At 40.0% G+C, this 18,258-nt stretch overlaps 1 protein-coding gene across 2 annotated transcripts in view; it reads right to left on the bottom strand.

Annotated features, from left to right (window-relative positions):
* ARHGAP6 (Rho GTPase activating protein 6) overlaps positions 1–18,258 on the bottom strand; it is a 310,649-nt gene that overhangs the window by 179,933 nt on the left and 112,458 nt on the right. The window contains exon 1 of one of the 2 annotated variants that reach the window (XM_071562829.1): positions 14,403–14,422. The exons of the other annotated variant lie outside the window; for it this stretch is intronic. The gene's annotated coding sequence lies outside the window, so the exon portion shown is untranslated. Of the gene's footprint in view, positions 1–14,402; positions 14,423–18,258 lie in introns of those variants that run through there. 2 annotated transcript variants of the gene reach the window in all.

The following is an 18,258-nucleotide window of genomic DNA, read 5'->3' as shown; positions in this document are numbered from 1 at the left end:
CTAAGCCTTTGAAGCTAAAGTATTTTCCCCAGTGTATTTTCTCTAATGCAGTATCTGGTGGAATAGAGGTGGACATCATTGAAGGCAGCCCATTGACCAAACGGTATCGGGACACAACTAAACATCCTGCTATTTTCCTGCATGTTCATCTCTACCAAGTATTTAAGCTAACGTGGAGGGGACAGAGAAAATATTCTTACACTAAGCCTGTGAGGAGGACAGAAATCTGACTTTTGGCTGTGAAGATGGACTGGATGATTTCTCAAGTCTGCCTTTCTTCAACAACTAGACACTCAGGAAAATAAGGAATACTGCAGCCTTCTCTTTTTATACTTGTTACATTTAAGGTAAAAAGAGATTTTGAAAAAAGGTGTTCTCAAAAATGTACAAGAGTAAACCCAAGGAGGACAAAATCATGAGACCTAGTGAGCAGCTATCAATCAGCAGTAGAAACGTATCCTGCAGTTTATTAAAGTTGGTTTTGCTGCATACTTTGGCATCTGAACCACATATTGGCTGAGACAGTTTTTTCCCAGGTCTTTTTCTGAGCATATTGCTCCCAAGATGGTCCCCTTAATAAGTGAAGTCACTCATCCAGAGGCCTCTTCTAGCAGCAATGTCTTCATAAGCATATAAGTCTGGAAAGCAAATTTGCTTATGATAACTTAGTATGCTCATGTGGGACATCAGGGAGCTGACTAACTCCTCCGTATTCGATATCCACAACATATGGTCAAATGGAGAGGGTTTGCTCTATCACAAATCCAGTGCAGGTGGGACAAGTGCATGCCCCATACGGAAGCAAAAGTAGTGCTATCCTTTGGTGCTTGTGGGTCCTTTTTTTTCTCAGAAATCTCTCCCAGAAAAAAAAACTTTTTCTTTCCTTGTGTGAAACAAGGCTTTGCACTAATAAATCCAGCATAACTCTACCTTTCATCAGGGCCTGTTGCAATAGGATGAGAGGCAATGATTTTAAAATAAAGGAGGGTCAACTTAGATTAGATATAGAGAAGGTTCTTACAATGAGGGTGGTGAAACACTGAAAGAGGTTGCCCATAAAGCAATCTGTTAGATGTCCCAACCCTGGAAACATTCAGGGTCAGGTTACATGGGGGTCTGGATAACTTGATCTAATTGAAGATGTCCCCAGTCATTACAGAAGGACTGGATCTAGATGGCCTCTAAAGGTTCCTTCCAACCAAACTATTCCATGATTCTATGATAAACCAAAAGGTTTCATTAGTCTGATGTTTTCTTGTTGCCTAAGCAGTATCAGAAAAAAACTACCTTTTTTACTTGAAGAAAAGCAAGTTAAAGAAAAAAAAATTATACAGCACAAACTTTAGAAAAACATTACATTATCATACAACTGATCCCAGTTTCTCATTACATTAGGTATTTAAGCTATTTCAAACTGATTCTCACAGTAACACTTGTAAGCCATATTAATCATAATTTTAGAATACATTTATCATCGGATGGCAACCAATTGATTACTCAAAAGTTCAGTGAGCTAAAAAAAATAACTACTTTTTCCTGAAGAGATAAATACTTGGTGTCCAAAACATGTCATTGAAATAAGCATCCAGGGATGAGAAAATATGTTTAATAAATAGTACTTTTCCAAGCCAGCAACTCTTCGGAACTAAAGCATGTATTTTTGTAAGGATGGATTTGCTAATGTAGGCATTTTTACTGTAGATGTGTTTTTATTTGTATTTGCTGGTGCTGTAGATTGCATGAGAATCCATAAATCTGGCATACTATGTTTCTTATATCCCAGAAATTCAGTATTATACTCTTGGGGCTCAACATGTTACCAGTGACATTCTCAACAGCACAGAGCATGTATTTAATCTGCTGCCTATTTGCAGGTTCTATTTTGCACCTGTAGTAATAAAGGAGTGCAACTGAAACTCTTCAGAATCTTTGTGCCAGCACAATTGTATAGGGAACTAGAGATGTTTGCAAACAGACTTGTCATTTGCCTCATGTGCGTGGCCCGTGTTTATGTATCATCCTGTCAGCAGCTTTCAGGTAACCTTCAGCATCAGCTGGATGCTGCCTGATGAGATGGTGTCTGTGAGATCCAATTAATTCTGTCCTGTATTTTGAACATTTTCTCACCTACAGGACAGTATCAGCAAGAGAAGCAATAATGACAATGGAGAGAAAGTGCTCTGCAGTGCTGTCGTAGATTCAGGGCATCTCCCAGCACTTTAATGGGTGTCCCTAGATGAGATTTCCAGAGGGACATCAGTCTGAAGCTAAAGAATGGTTGCTATAAAAGGTAGTGCTGGTACAAGCCTGTGCTTGTTTTCCTCACTGCCACAGACTGAGAAGTATGAGGTAAATGACTCAGCTCTCTCCACACATTTATAACGGCACTTCCACCAGCCCTGGAAGATCACAGCTTTGTGGCATGCAATACCTCAGACCTGGGAATCTCTGCCATCATGAAATCAGGCTTCTTCACAAAGACTTCCAACTCATGGGACATTGCTACAGTAAATATAATTAGGCCCATTTTAAAGCTAGCAGCCAAAGCAGGGAAGAACTTGCCAAAGATCACACACGTGAGTCGGTCTTCTATGGCAGTTCCACTCAATTCCTGGCAAGTACTTAAAACACAAGACTCATAAAGTTAAAACTGAATGTCCACCATCTCCTGAATTGGAGGTCATGCTGAAGAGTACTATTAAAATTGAATTCAGCCCAAGAACTTATGGTTAAAATAATCTTTAAATGTAGCATTAAAAAAAACCAAACCCCATGAGCAAAGACAAGATCTGCAATAACACAGAGAAAATTAATTACCTAGGCAGATTTCTCTTCAAGTTCATGACTCATGCCAGCATATAAATGCCTGCATGAAGTCAGCTCTTGATGCTAATTTTGTCACTGTAAGAAAATTGTAACCCTTTCAGAAAAATTGAGTGCATACCTTGATGTTGATTTTTCAAGAGTCTGACAGGCAGAGTGCTGTACTATAACTGCAGATTTCTGCTAATGCTCTTAAATGTTTTGCTAAATTTAATCTTCCACTGCAGATATAAGAGACTCCTGGCCATGCTGCAGTTGGCCTCAACTGCACAGAACCTGTGGTCACAGATGCTTAATTCGTTCCTTTTTACTGAATATAGACATGAGAAGTGTATCATTTAATAGGTCAAAAATCCCATTTTGTATAATGACAATACCATGGTACAAGTACCAACAGTAGGAGTAAGAAAAGATACATTTTTGTTAGAACTAGTCCATGGCTCAAGGCGTAGCCCCCTGCCAGGAGCTGATGTGTTTATCAGCCTGTGCTGGCAACAGGTCATGGTGCTGCAGTGCTGACAGGGTTTCTGAAGGAGCCAGCCCTATCTGCCACCACAAGACCCTCTCTTGGAACTATGACTTCTTACCATAGAATTAATTTAGAGACATGAGCTACCAGCTGTAGTTATCTGCTTTTTATTAAGAATTACCAAAGTGCTCCTTGTTTGGTTTATTTTTTAATCTTAATGGAGCACTACAAGAGAAAGCAAATGTGTCTGATGGACCATGTGCACAGCCCTATATTTGACCACACGGTGCCAAAAGCCACAGGACCACAGCGAAAAGGACAAGGGCAGCAGCTCCATTAGGGGGGATGAGGTCATTAAACTGGGGGTGGGGGGGGTGGAAACACATGGGCACAGTGACACAGGCATTTCTCTCCACCAGTGACAGGCAGAGCCCCAGCCAGTGTGGGGAGGAGGGAGCCACCATGGATCTGCTGGGCTGCACAACCCCAACAACTGTTGCTCCTCTTCATCTCCCTTGGTAAGTCCCTGGCAAGTGAGAGGAATGTCACCATCACACTCACATCAGAAGTGTAATCAACACAAGGCCCTAATTGTGACAAACCCTCTCCAAACATGTAGCTACACAATGAGCCTGAAGCTTCATCTTTGACAAGGCACTGAGCACAGCAGAGGATTTTGGCTGGCAGACTGAGGGTAGGTCAAGTGTCCTGGCAGCCCCTGGCATGCCAGAAGCTGGCTTCCCATTACAGAAAGCAAAAACAGCATGAAAAGAAGGACAAGATGGGGAAAACTGCCTCCTCCCCACCATTGCTTTCCCCTCATCAGCCTCTCATAGCATGCACAGGGAGCAAAGCTCAGCACTACAAAAGCCATGGGCAGGGGGGAAATGCATCCTGTCACCTGCTGCAACCAGCCTCACCCAGCCACTGGGCACCCAGTGGACCAGGTGTGCTGATGCAACTGGTCCAGTGTTCACAGGGGCAATAGAGCAGAGAAGGGGTAGGAGGCAAAGGCAAGGATTGCCTTTGGCAGTGCAAACCACCCCTATCCCACTCTTCAGGGTGGCCAGGCTGGCCCCAGGCACGATCCCAGGGGAAGAAGAGATGAGGGGAGAGTAAGATAGAGAGTGCTCACCTCACTAGGTACCACACAGGGCAACACAACAGAGCATTTGCACCCAAACCAGCACAGATTCAAGCAGGGACATTTATATGATGCAACGACATATGGTCTGAAAGTCTGAGCTTGCACTTTGAAAGTGGCCCAGTCTTATCCTAAAGTGCCAAACATATGCAGCATCTGGAGGCAACACGGGCAGCAGGATCACTGCATCCCATTTTCTAGGTTATGTGGAGACAGCACTTACATTCAGAACTGTTAAAGAAAGATAACTAAAGCATGCTCTCTCTTTTCTTTCTTTTTTTTTTTCAGAAAAAAATAAATATTTTGCACTCCTTTTAAGCTAAGTGAAATGTTTGGTTAGTAAAGTCATTAATTGCTTGCATATATTCTCAGTGAAACAGAACATGGTCAGCCTAGATTGATTTTATGACTTTGTTATTATTTTTTATTCATACCACTGTCTTAGATTTATGCACATATGGAACAATAAGTCAACTGGTCAAATATTAGCCTTTCCAGCTAAAGTGGAATAAATCCATTTGCTGAATGTTCCAATGTTTCTGTAGCAAATCAATAATAGGTATTTAAATTGTTGTTCAGACTTCAAAACTAAGATGAATGAGGACATTCTCATTTCTTTCCTGCTTTCAGGCTGTGCCTTTTAAATAAGACCTGGCATGTGCAATTCACATCACAGAATAATTTAAACTCAAAAGCTACAGATCTTATTTTCAGAGCAATGTGCCATCCATCTCCCTACAATGTTACTTCAATTAAGATGAACAGGCCAAATCAATGTAATTGAAACGCATCCACAGCAGTCTCTTGTGTAGCTTGAATACCTTCTTCATTATTGCATCCAGACAACACAGCACTTGTTTGCACTACCCACTCAGCATGGCAGGGAAGATCTATGGTACACTGCTGCTTACAGAACAATTCCATGCTAGACAGCTTCCAGAAACCACAACAGTTCTGGGGCTTGAGATCAAACTTGCATATGCTTATGATCATATTCTTGGGGTCCATTAATTTTGTCAGTGTTGTTTCCCAAATACAAAGAATTCCGGTCTTTAGGTCAAGTCTACTGATATTTCACTAAATTTTGTAGGAGGCTGCAGAGAGAAGAGGCAGAGTACTAATGTTGGGGTTTGATGCAGCAATTATCTTCAGAAATGTCACGGATCTATTTAACTAAGAGACTCTTTGCTGGATATATTACTGGATACATGATTTATTTATCATTTGATGCTCTGCTTAAGACGAATTCTTTTGAGTGCTTTACTCTGTGTAACTAGAAGGGTGATGGATGCCTATATTTTACAGAAAACAGGGATGTGGCTTTCTAAATACCTGAGAAAATATTTGCATTTGTCAAACAAGACAAACACAAAAGCATAAATCAACAACAAGCACTGCAAGTACACTGTCAAGGACGTAGACCTTAAGAAGGCCATTCAGCTTGTGAAACTTAGGCCATACTTGGAGAGGTACAATTGCACAGAAAGGTTATATAATTTCGCTTCTAAGCAATGCAAGAAAATAACAGTTACTGATTAGGGTTTCTGAAATGTGCAATGAAAACGAGATGCCTTCAGGTCCCAGGTGCATTCTGTAACGCCCCTATTTTCCTGTTTTTGACCATGCTGACTCCAACAGTACACCACCACCTTCTTTCCTCTGGGCCCCCCTGCAATAAAGCCCCACAATCCTCTCTTTGATAGTGAGTAGGACTATGCTTCTCTCCTGCCAACAGATTAATAGCTCCACCGAAGCAAAAGCTGATTCTCTGGAGGGATCTGTGGCTCTGGGGTGCTGCTCAAGCCTTTGCCTTACAGGTGTCATCAAACAGATGCAACAGCTCAGCTACCATCTGCAGAGGTATTCTAAATGTAAGCACCAAGCAGGCCAGTTGTGATGAGTTCATAGGGGTTAGTTGTGCCCAAACGTTGCACCCAGATCTCTTGTGTAAGGTGACTTACCCTGACAGAAATGAGGAGACGAGCTAAGGAGCTGGAGAGATGAGTGGGACAAAATCCTTAGGCATAATTGATGGCTGTTTTCACCTGATCTTCATGTGATGAAACTGAGTCTGTGACTCATTACACTAAATTATTTTTCCAAACTGACACAGAAGAGTGATGATAAGGAAAAATACCAGTCAGAAACTAAAAACTCTGATTTTCAACAGCAGGTGGACACTGCAAGGGAACAGAAGAGGAAACAACAGCCAAGCCTACATTTAATTTAGCTAACAGTATATCCCTTACCAAAGGCTTTGAATTTCTGACTTTTAAATAAAAACATTAGTAAGAAACATTCAGAATTGTAGAGACACCAGATTCTTAAAGATTCTTCAGCTCTTCACTTCTATCAGGTATCCATTTTTGTATACTCAGCTGGTCTCTGTCATACTGATATTAAGAGCACAACCCAAAAAACCAGGACAGAAATAGCAACACTTTTATAATGTCTATAACAAAAGAGGGATTTAGAAAGCATATCTATACAATATATATATGTTTTCAGTTTTTAGCTGCTTAGTAATCATTTGGAGGTCTGTTATGTTTTCTTGTGAGACAGACTAAGTACAAATCAATACTCAGCTTTCAAACAAGGGAATTCAGTGGGCATCCTAAATTCTGCTGAAAAACTACATCTGGCCTCTGTGACACCAGTTTCATACTGTCATGACCTGTTATTGAAACACTACATTACTTTTTCTATCAGTGCCATAACAAAAATGAAGTTTTCTCCCACATTTTCTGTGGGACAGATACCAGATAATTTTGTGGTGACTTCCAAAGCCCAGTGGAAAACATACAGCTTAGATATTCTGGTTCTGAACTGGTTAAGCAATTTTCAGTGTCTTGTGCAATCTTTAGTACCGTTTTTATTCTCTCTGAAATTTCAGTTATAATGGGACAAACTTCAAATGAGAAGACCCCTCACTGTGTTCTTTCAGGGCCAGTTGCAAGACTGAGGAACTTTTAAATCCAGGTTTAGTCAGAACCATGTTCCTGTTCCAGTCACTCCATGTTTCCATTGTCACTTTAAAAAATTTCTTTCAAGTATGAAGCGATTAGTCTTCTTTTTATAATATGTAGGTATTCAAATTACTTTGTTTTCTTAATTGCTCTTCACAAATGCCTTTTTTTCCCCGTGTGGCATAAAGGAAACCAATGGTTATGAATCCATTACAGCTAAAACAGCAGTTGCACTCACTTTTTGTTATTGCTAGAAGTATTATCAGCCACCTTGCTTGCAAATAGCCCATGATTCACCTGTAAAAATAGCCCCAGGAACTGAGCAGTAAGGCAGGCTTTATATACTCGTGTCTCTTCCTGTAATCCCTTCATTTTGACCCTCCACATGGTTACTAAACTGAAGGAGCACAGGAAGAGCTCAAGAAAGATACTTGGTGTGCAGAGTTAGGAATATTCCCTGTTGCAAAAATCCTGTCGTCCAAGTGAATGACATAGACTGAAGTAATACAGACGTATTTTTTGCCAGAACATTTTTCTATGAGGTTGGTAGAATTGAATAAATATTATTAAAAACACTAATTCATAAATAGTCATTTCACAAAAGCACTGTTTGGGTAGTGAAAAGTCTTTCTGAATAAAGGGCAATATGTTAACAAAACAAACAACTGGTTCATTTGGGAAACCAAACACAACCACACACTAGCATTTTGTGTATGGAGATATTTGTGGCTAAGATACTATGATAAACCTTGCACATCTTCAGTATCCTAAACTGTAATATCACAATGCCATTCACTGACAAAGATTTGACACACATTGAAGACAAATGAACATGAATATTTTCATTATAGACTCATGCAAAAGGAAGTTAAATGGGGTTCTTGCCCACAAAGCTATTTGTGGCATAGTTGAAAGAAACCCTCCAGTAATATTTGGTTTACCACTTTATCCAGTTGCTAGTCCATGTGTTCCCCTGAGGCCACTACATTTCAGTCCCTAAATTATTATTTCTCATTCTGTGTTCCTGATATTATCTTTATATTCTTGGCATATGTTAATAACCCCCCTAGGGCACATAAACTGTTCTGATGGTCTCAAACTAATAAAAAAGGGTTCTTACGAGACATAGAGGAGATTCCTCGGAAACCCATTAACAGTTACAGTGATTCTCTCAATTTTCCATGGATCTGCATTTGTTGTGGCATCAGCCTTGCTCAATGCATATTAAAAAATGTCACAACTGTTAAATCCTCAGTAAATGGTAATTTTCCCACCATTACTGTCCAGTTTGATATGCATGACTTGAAAGATATGCACTGTGGGATGCAGTCCAGTAATGCATCTGCTTGGTTCAGGGGATTTAACCAGCTCTGGGGCGAACTCTTACCCTCCCTATTTTTACCACATAGGCAAAATTCTGACTTAAATATGTTCTTGTATTTTAGACTCCACTGTTCCCCTTGTGCCCCCCAGTCCTTCTTAATATGGTCTCTTCTGCTCCCACCATAGGCTTTGCCTAGTTCCAGAGAAAGCCACCAAGGTCCAAAGCCACTTTTTCTCACTCCTTGCTCCCATATCTGCATCTGCAAGAGAGGCAGCAGAAACAGAAAACCTTCTGAACCTGGAGTGCTTAGCTGTGACAGTAGTGATTTATCCAGGACTTGTCAGCAACCATGACCAAACAGCATTTCTGGGATGTGACTTGAATTCACAGTTATGGAAGAGCTGAACACTATGGCTTATGTGGTTTTTAAACCTTCATAGGTCTTGTCAGCTCAAAAGGTGGGTTTATGCACACAAATATATACATACTTATATTGTATGTAAACAATAAAACATTCTTCAAGGAATATAACTGCACCACCCAAGCCTTCAGCTAACAAAAGGTAACAAAGGATATGAAGTCTGTGTGTGTTCATACACAACTGACAGATTTATGTTTATGGGGTTTTCTCACAGCGTAATTCTTACCACCTCACCACGTCATATCAGTGATTTTCCTTGGTATCAACAGACTTGAGGACACTGGCAAAGCAGAAATTATTATTAAAGTATAACACGATTGTATTGGACAAACATGCATGGATTTATTTTATCAATGGTGACATCACCCAAATATTTAGGTTTTAGGGTAGGTCAGTACTCAGCAAATGAGCAGAGAAGCCTCTGAGCTGTCAGGGTGCCTTTGGACAAAGACATGACAAAACTGATGTTTAAGTTTAGGTTTCCTGTTAACATTGATGCTTCAAAGCTGGGGGGTTCCTGAGCCAGAGCCCCTGGGAAAGGAGAAATAAAACAACCTCAGTCAGCAAAGGCTTGTAAGGCCATAGCCTGGGTGACTGACAGCAAAAATGAAGAAAAAGTCTAGAGGAGCATATAAGGGGACTCTTAGAATCACAAACAACAAAGATAAATATTTTCTTTCATGCACTTGCCAAATTTGATGAAACAGATGAAAGATCCTAGCTGCCCTAGGATGTTGGTTCTGGATGCCAGTATTTTCCATGTAATGGCAATTTTTGTTCTGACTTAGCACACAATATTGCAATTTACAGAAACAGATTTAGCAGTATTTGAGAATAAAAGGAATGTGGTGGTGTTGTTTTTTGTTGTTGTTGTTTTTTAGAAAAGTTGATCTAGAAGGCAGCAGTCCCAACTCCAACATGACTAAATGACAGTTTAAGTACAAGTATATTTTTAATTGACTCAAATTATAATTAGGTAATTATAGGCAATCAACTGAGAGCTGTATAAAAGCTACTGGCCACAGCTGTTAGCTACCTCATCTCAGTCAGAAATCAGCACCCCCTCAGCTGGGGGATTTAAGCAAACCTGTTTTATCACAGCAAAGTGTAAGTGCTCACGTCTTCGATTACTCAGTTGAGAAATCAGTAACTTCTGGGAGCATGCCAATAAGTTTTTTACAGCTCCACACGGATCTGGAAAGGGCATATTTGCCTAAGCCCATCAGTTTGAGTTGTTCTTTCTCCAAGGGTGACTTTCAGAGTTTGTAGTTCATATTGCTACTTATATTGCTCTCAGCGCTGCTAGGATAGTATGCGTTTAAAACACTGTTCTAGCCTGAAAAATTATTTTAATTAAAATGGTATTCAGGGTCCCATATTCTTCGTTTCTCACTAATTATCATAGCACACTAGTTCAGTTTTCAAGCTAATGAGTGCTTTTGCTAACTGCCAGCTCGCACATTAAACATGGGATCTGAAATGCCAGGCTTTTTTCTTCTAATGTCATGTTTTGCTGCCATTCTATCTTCTGGGATTGCACAATCACTGCAAGGAGAGCATCCTCCAAAGTCTCTTTGCATAAAACTCAGAGATGGGTCCTGCTGAGTGTAGCTGAGAACACAGCATGTGGCCCAGTCACCATATTAGGTCTGTGGATGAAACAGCAGCAAGAAAATACTTTAGAGCTTAAAGTAAGCAAGAAATAATCACTATGAAATCACCAGCAGTGAGCATAAATCACAGAAAGCTGAACAGTTAAGGAAAAAAGTGTAATTTGGACATGGGCAACTCCCCAAAGAGTGCTTAAAGATAGTGAGAACACTGCCAGTAGGTTTTGTCCAGCAGTTCATCATGTGGCTTTTTTCTTCCATCAGCTCTCCTGCAAGGGGTTCCAAATTCACACTGGTTATACACACATGGAAATGTAATGGAAGGAGAGGATTTCTAGTATAGCAACGTCTTGAAAATCTGAATAAATAATGAGTCTTTCACAGAAAGTGTTTGCTCAATACACTAGATTTTTCCAGATGAGACTTGTGTTACTTACTTTGACATCTACATATCATATTTGTTTGCTTCAGAAATGCAGGCTAACATGCTAGTTATACCAGTCAAGCCAACCAAGGAGATCACAGTAATTTTTCCATGGAAACTCTCATTCAGAAGTCAAAAAGATTTAACTTAGCACTCTAGGAACAGTCAGCAGGCACACAAACTCTTCCAGTCTTTCTAAAAGGCTACTACCTTGATGCGTGCTTACCAATGACTAACACAGAGAACAAAACATTTCAGACCTTACAAATAATGCTGCTCTTCTCCCTGCTCAGAAACCATGAACTAGAGGAGCAGGTGCAGGGCTGCACAGAGCATGGACTGGGGACTTGGGGTCCCAATGGCATCCATGTGCAGTGCTCCCATGCATAGAAATGAAAGACCCTGCACAGAGCAAAGCGATGAACAGTAGATTTCTGAAAAGATCAGAGTGTAGTTGTAAAAGATATTGTATTAGTTTAGGGCTAACCACTCCTTTTGCTGTATATTGCTCTTCCAAAACAAACAAACACAAAGGTGTATACTAATAAGTACAGTGGTGAGCTAGTCCAGGTGCAACTTCAGCAACTTGTTCCCCCATGAGAAGCCCATATAAGGTTCCTGACAATTCTGTCTGTGGGCTCAGGAGGGAACTGGCCCCCAAAGGAAAACTGCTACTAACAGGATCCAATGAGTGAAGTGATCAGAGGGTGCAGGGGCACAGGACATGCAGGCAGGAGCAGATGGAACAAGAACGCTGAGGAGAAAGGGGTCACAGGAATCAGCACTTGCACTTCCACAAAGGACATGACTCTATTCAAGAAAAGCGGTGGCTTTATAACTAGCAAATTAAACCAGTTCTTTGCTTTCTAAATGATTCAGTTAGTGTACCAGTCTGACATTTCCATAGGGATAGCACACCCATAATTGCCTCAAAAACACTATGCACTCAATCCTTAGAAATAAACTTGCTGAAGATACTGGTAGACTCCACAGACAAGCAAGTGATTCAAACTATTTGGAAAGATCCTGACCAAGGCCTAAGATGTGGACACTAATCACCAGGATTGCTATATCATATATGCACACGTACAAAAAACCCCCACAGCAGCAGTGATGTCAGTGATGACTTTGAAAATGCTGAAGCCAAACTCTTCTAAGCTTTGGTATTCTCAGTGTGTACCTTCTGCTGCTGTTTCATTTACTTAACATGTCAAAGGGTGTGATGAGTAAGAATGCAATTCCTTCACAGCCCAGAGGAAGAAGAAACAGTAAACGTGATTATACAGCTGGAAGTGCATGTGAAGCCTGACTTGAGGACTGCTTTCATAACAGACTGGATACGATATTTGGTTTTACCTGGATAACTTGTCCAGTAACTACCAGGTGGTAAAGTGTGCCAGGAAGTCTTAGAGTTTCCAAGAACATTCCATAGCAAACCACAGTTTTACCCAAAACGAGTGCACTTCTACCAGGAATAACTGTGAAGAACATTATTGCACAAGCCAGGACTTTCTGGGTATATGTGTATAGACCTTGTAATATACCCATTTCCTGAAAGCAGCAGGCCCACTGGATCTGTTTGGGATAGCCCAGAAAGTTTTGGAGTGGTAAATTAAAACAATGGGTAAAGTTATCAGTACTTGAGGTCATCAGTAAACAGAGAAGCAGCTATGTGGAGTTTATCTGCATTTACTCACAAGTATGACCCTGAGATCAAGGCTTTCATAAAACACTGGATTTAACTGAATATGGAGCTACACAATTATGTTGCAGTTGAGTTCAGGATGCAAGACACTTGAAAGAGTTGTAGAAAAACCTGTAACAATTACCCTGACAAAATCTCCAGGTAGGGAACTCTAGAGACACACAGAAACTGAATGATGTTGAGCATAAGCAGCAAAGTCAAAATAAGGCCTTGCCCACAACTGCAGGAAAGCAGGAATATGTGGATAACTGAACTGTCAGAGTGATCAGTCAGTTGGTTTGAACAGAAAATTATTGGCTTTTTGAACACCACTCCACTCTCCCCCCCCAAATAATCCTAAATATACGTTTCAGATAAAATTCACACATTTATCAATCTGGTCGTCTTTTCACTTTATGAGAAATTTTGTTTTGAAAACATGTAATTTACAAATGGTTCATTAATTTAGAGTCCAGATCAATTATTTAAAGAACAAAAATATCTTTCCATTTACTTAAACCACTTGAAAAGTATTTCATTTAATTCATAGTTGGTTTAGATCCATTGCTGTAAATAGTTCAAACAGCATCATTCAGGTGAATAGAGATATGGAGCTGCATAGGCAGCAGATAACAGAGCTCATTAAGTGTTAAGAATGTTTCATTTTCTTCAGTCAACAAAATATTTTCTAACACTTTAATTTTCATGTTATAGTTCTTATAAAAATCTCAAGAATTAGAGGTGTGTGTGAATTACAAGCATCCATCCTATGAAAAAATATTGTATTTCTATCTTTTTTTCCATTTTAAAATGGGGTGAAAGACTGGAAATGTGACACATTCTACTGGATAGACATTTCTGAGAAATAACAGGCTGTCATATCACCTCCCTGGATAGCTGTCACTCAGCATATCAAGCAGCCTGCATTGTTCATAGCCTATCTAATGCACCAGATTGGTAGGAGGAAAAAGCACCTCCATTAAGACTTGCAAGAGAATTGCATACATCTCCAAGAATATTTTATTTCGACATACAAGATTTCTCTGACCAAAAGCTCTCTTAAACATTGTGGTCAGCACATATGCACACATGTTCACCTCCAGAGATACTGTTGGGTATAGGTGGGAGTGCACAGTTGTCAGACCAGGCACAGGCCTTTTTATTTTGTCTGTGTGTGGGCTGGAAAGATGAAGACAAAAATATAAAGCAAATGGGATCAGCTTTAGCAGAATGCTATCAGAGCACACCTTATACTCAAAAGACTGGAAAAACCTTGTTAAAAAAACACAGACCCCCTTGTAGATGTCTTTTTCCTATACAAGAGGCCTATGGATATGGAATGTAGGTGAGATAAGGCTGCATAGGAAACAGTGGCTCACAAGAGTTCCCAGTGAAGAGATTCTAACTACAGCTAACAGGCTCAGATCATTATGTCAATGAATTACGAAAATCAACTCAGAAACAAAGCTAAAACTAACAGAATTTTCTTCTAAATAAGCAAATCTCTGTCACCCCATCTTTTAGGCATTGTACTCACAGGTAGACACGGAACTTGTGACTTTTCTGATGAGCAGTCCTGGGAATGCCACAGAACACACAGGCTGTTTGCCTGGTCTAAATACTCTCTGACCTAACCCAGGTGTTATTTTAATTGGCTGTTTTCCACTTTCCCAGCAATTGGCAGTACCTTACTACAACCAAAGCCTTTCCTTGAAGTTGGCAAATCTTTGGTGTGCCACTCTACAGGAAGAAGGCTCAGCACTTCTTGAGTGGGACGGTGCCAACATCCCCCTGTTGAACCCAAGGTGACTGTGTGGGCTTAGTTCACAATACTCTGACACCTGGCACATTTTCCTGCAATAGAAATCTTTTATCACAGAAATATGAGATTATTGATAGAAACTTAGGTAAATCCCTAGCCCTCTGAGCTGCAAAGAGCACTTGCAAAGCTCTGACTCACTGCATACCAGTGGCACTATGTTTGAACTAGCCCTGCTGACAACTTGTAACAACAGCTGGGAGAGGTGTGACCTCTCTCGGTTCAGAGCAGCAGGCTGTTAATTTTGAAAGCCAGTGATAAATCAATATCACCTTTTTAGCAACATAATGAAATTACCAGAAGTAACAGGAAAAATCACACTTGTAAGTAGCTTGAGTAGCTTATGAACAGAACTTACGGTAACATCAATGGGTTTTAGTTCCAGGTGTTTCCAGCCAGAAAAAAATGTACTGAATTCTGCATTTCAAGCACAGTCTCCTACTGTCACAAACATCCACATCACACAAAATCTTCTGTAAATCACCCAAGCACACAGGCAGAATTAGGTAAGCATCTCCCCTTCTCTTGGTGGGAAGTTGTTGCAGAAATCTGCTCCTCTGATGATTAGAAATATTTTCTAATTGCTAGTCTAAATGTGTCCCACTTCAGAGTCCCTGTTTATACACTCAGACAGCCCTATAAATGAAACAGTCCTAAGGACTCCCTGATTTTTATCCTCCAGACACGTAACAGTCAAATCCTCACAGGCTTTTTTTTCTAGCCCAAAAAGCCAAACCCTCAAGCTCACCTCCTTAAACAGTTTGTTCCTCATATCACACCACTTCCATTTGTCTGATTTGCAGGACAATCCAGTTCCTTCCTTCCCCTTAAGGAAGGGATATTTTAATCATCCTTTCTCTTGAGTACAACTCCAAGCTTTGAGTCATCAGCATATTTCATTAGGACTGTTATTTTATTCCAAAGGTCTATTATACTAAATTGGTCCCAAGACCAACAGGAATTTCTCTAGTAAGTTCTTTCCAGCCAATATTTCAGCTTTCAGCACTAATTGTTGTCATATCCCCATTAGCCAATTCCTTACTCATCTCAGATTTTTCTCCTACTAATCTGACTCATTGTATATAACAACTCTCCATGTAACAAAAACATTGAGGTCAATTAAAGAACTATAGATCAAAAAATACCATACTAAAGGAAAAGCTCAGCAAATACTTCATGAAGTTATCTTGCAGAACCACCAGAACCATAACAGAGTAAAAGCATTTGCTAACTGGCCTGTCCTCCAGTGGGGATTACTCAAGTCTTTATCCCTTGTTTTCTTCTCTCAGTTTGAGGACAGAAAGTGAATGTGGCACGGCTTTAACTCCAGCTGTGGTTATTTCCATTATGGGAGGAGCACTTGCGCCAAAGCGATTTGGAAGGATGTTGGCTGCTCAGCTAAAGCTGCTCCTGAAGGTAGTTTTATGCCAACATTTGACTGTTTCCACCCACCTGACAGCCTTTTTATTCTGCTCCTGCTGCTATGAGGGCAACCATCTCCTGTTGGGAGATAAAGTGAGGAAGGAGTGACCAATGACTTCTTAGACAGCTGAAGTATGGCTTTAATCCTTCAATAACACACAAGAGAGAACATTTTAAACTGATCTCTCTAAGTCGGGAGGTGAAAATCTTCAGGAGAAGCCAGTAAATTCCATGTTACAGGTTATGATGAAGTGCCATCAAGAGCTGCAGTACACTGCAGTCCAGACCACCATTATAAGCACCTGCTCCTGCCTGACCTTACAGAAAGCTGGTATTAGGAATTCAGGTAGAGGAAAAACTATCACTTCAGGGGGCTTTTTCAGAAAGCTGTTTCTCTGTCTCAACCACTTTGCCAGGACCATGAAAGCTAACGCCAGTGGAGCAGTTTAAAACTTTACTGGAATAAGCATACTCATCAAGCAGCTGTGCTGCCTGCAAAACCAATTTATAAACAGATTTAAATAGAAGGCATGCATTTTTATTTTTTTTCTGGTGCCAGTGAAGCCTGTGGGCCCAGAATCACTGTTGGGTGCTCCTACACCCAGCTCTCTATCTTGTCGCCTAGCCAGACAATATTTTCCCTCTAACAGGGGCAACAAAAATGGATGTGGCTGTACTCCAGTGGCCTGTTTGAGCATCATCATCCAGGTCTGCTGCCCCTACTTCAGGCAACATCTAAAGTCATGCCAGCAAAATGCAGCAGGAATGTCCACTGAAAGATCTGGGTTGGGATAGTTGGAGATGTAGCTATTGTTTCCTCAGAAAAATGATTGGAAAGCTATCCTGGCCCTACATTAATCTTATGTCCATTTAACTCTTGCACCAAGTTCTAAAGAAGCTAATTTTTGCAGCATGAAGCCTTGTGTTGTCTAAGATAGCACACCAGAAATATTACAATAGTCTGGGAGACTGAAACTGTTGAACCCTCAGAGTAAAAAAAAATTGCATTAGGAATGAAAACATTTCTCATTTCCTACAAGAACTTTAAAAGCACACAAATAGTCTAGGCAGTCAGTTTGCAGCAGACAATAAATTTCTCTCACAGAATATGCCATTTCAAATGAGATATACTAACATTTTTAATTCATGTGCTTCCTTTTAAAGATTTCTCATGACAAAATTCTGAATGCTGCTAGCAATATTAGGAAATTTTTCCATATCACTTTTTCTACAGATGAAAGACTTGAGCCACCAAGAACTGCAATAATCTCCCAGTATATATGGTTTGAAGGGCTATATTGTTTTCACATAAAGGGGTGAAGATGGAGGAGTCCATGTTTATGTACTTAGGTGCATTCTCGACACACAATCTGGAAACTGTCCTTAAAGTATTTCCAAACCCATCTTCAAATAATATTCAATACTGTAAATCTTGCTCACATGCAGTCCTGTAATGTTAGATGAATCATGCTCCTCTGAAATAAGAGAAAGACACCTGGACAGTCCTGCTGAGGAGCTAAAAAACATGGTAGAACTAGAACTACGTATGAAAATGAAAATTACAAATTCTGAACCACATAAAAAGCATTAAAAATATTAAAATAAAGTGACCCCCTCAGCTAAAAAACATGGTAGAACTAGAACTATGTATGAAAATGACAATTACAAATTCTGAACCACATAAAAAGCATTAAAAATATTAATATAAAGTGGCCCAATTGCCACATTTGACACAGGTAGCACATGGTGGACCCAGCAGAGTCCTCCAGCAGTACTCTACAAGCTTTGCGCTCTCAGGAGCCCCATATATGCTCTCATGTCACACATATTCTTCATTTTATGCTATAAAACATACCCTGGGTGGCTGTGACATAGCCACCTCTTTATTCCACACACTTTGTTATTATTTCTCTTTTCTTTTCTTTTCCTTTTCTTTTCTTTTCTTTTCTTTTCTTTTCTTTTCTTTTCTTTTCTTTTCTTTTCTTTTCTTTTCTTTTCTTTTCTTTTCTTTTCTTTTCTTTTCTTTTCTTTTCTTTTTTCTCTTCCTTTTCTTTTCTTTTCTTTTCCTTTTCTTTTCTTTTCTTTCCTTTTCTTTTCTTCTTTTTTCTTCTTTTTTCTTCTTTTTTCTTCTTTTCTCCCTTTTCACCTCCAC

This window comes from Pithys albifrons, chromosome 1, assembly GCF_047495875.1.
Source record: "Pithys albifrons albifrons isolate INPA30051 chromosome 1, PitAlb_v1, whole genome shotgun sequence".
In the NCBI taxonomy this organism is placed as follows: Eukaryota; Metazoa; Chordata; class Aves; order Passeriformes; family Thamnophilidae; genus Pithys; species Pithys albifrons.
The sequence above is the reverse complement of the archived record's forward strand: the minus strand, read 5'-3'. Positions and strand labels throughout refer to the sequence as shown.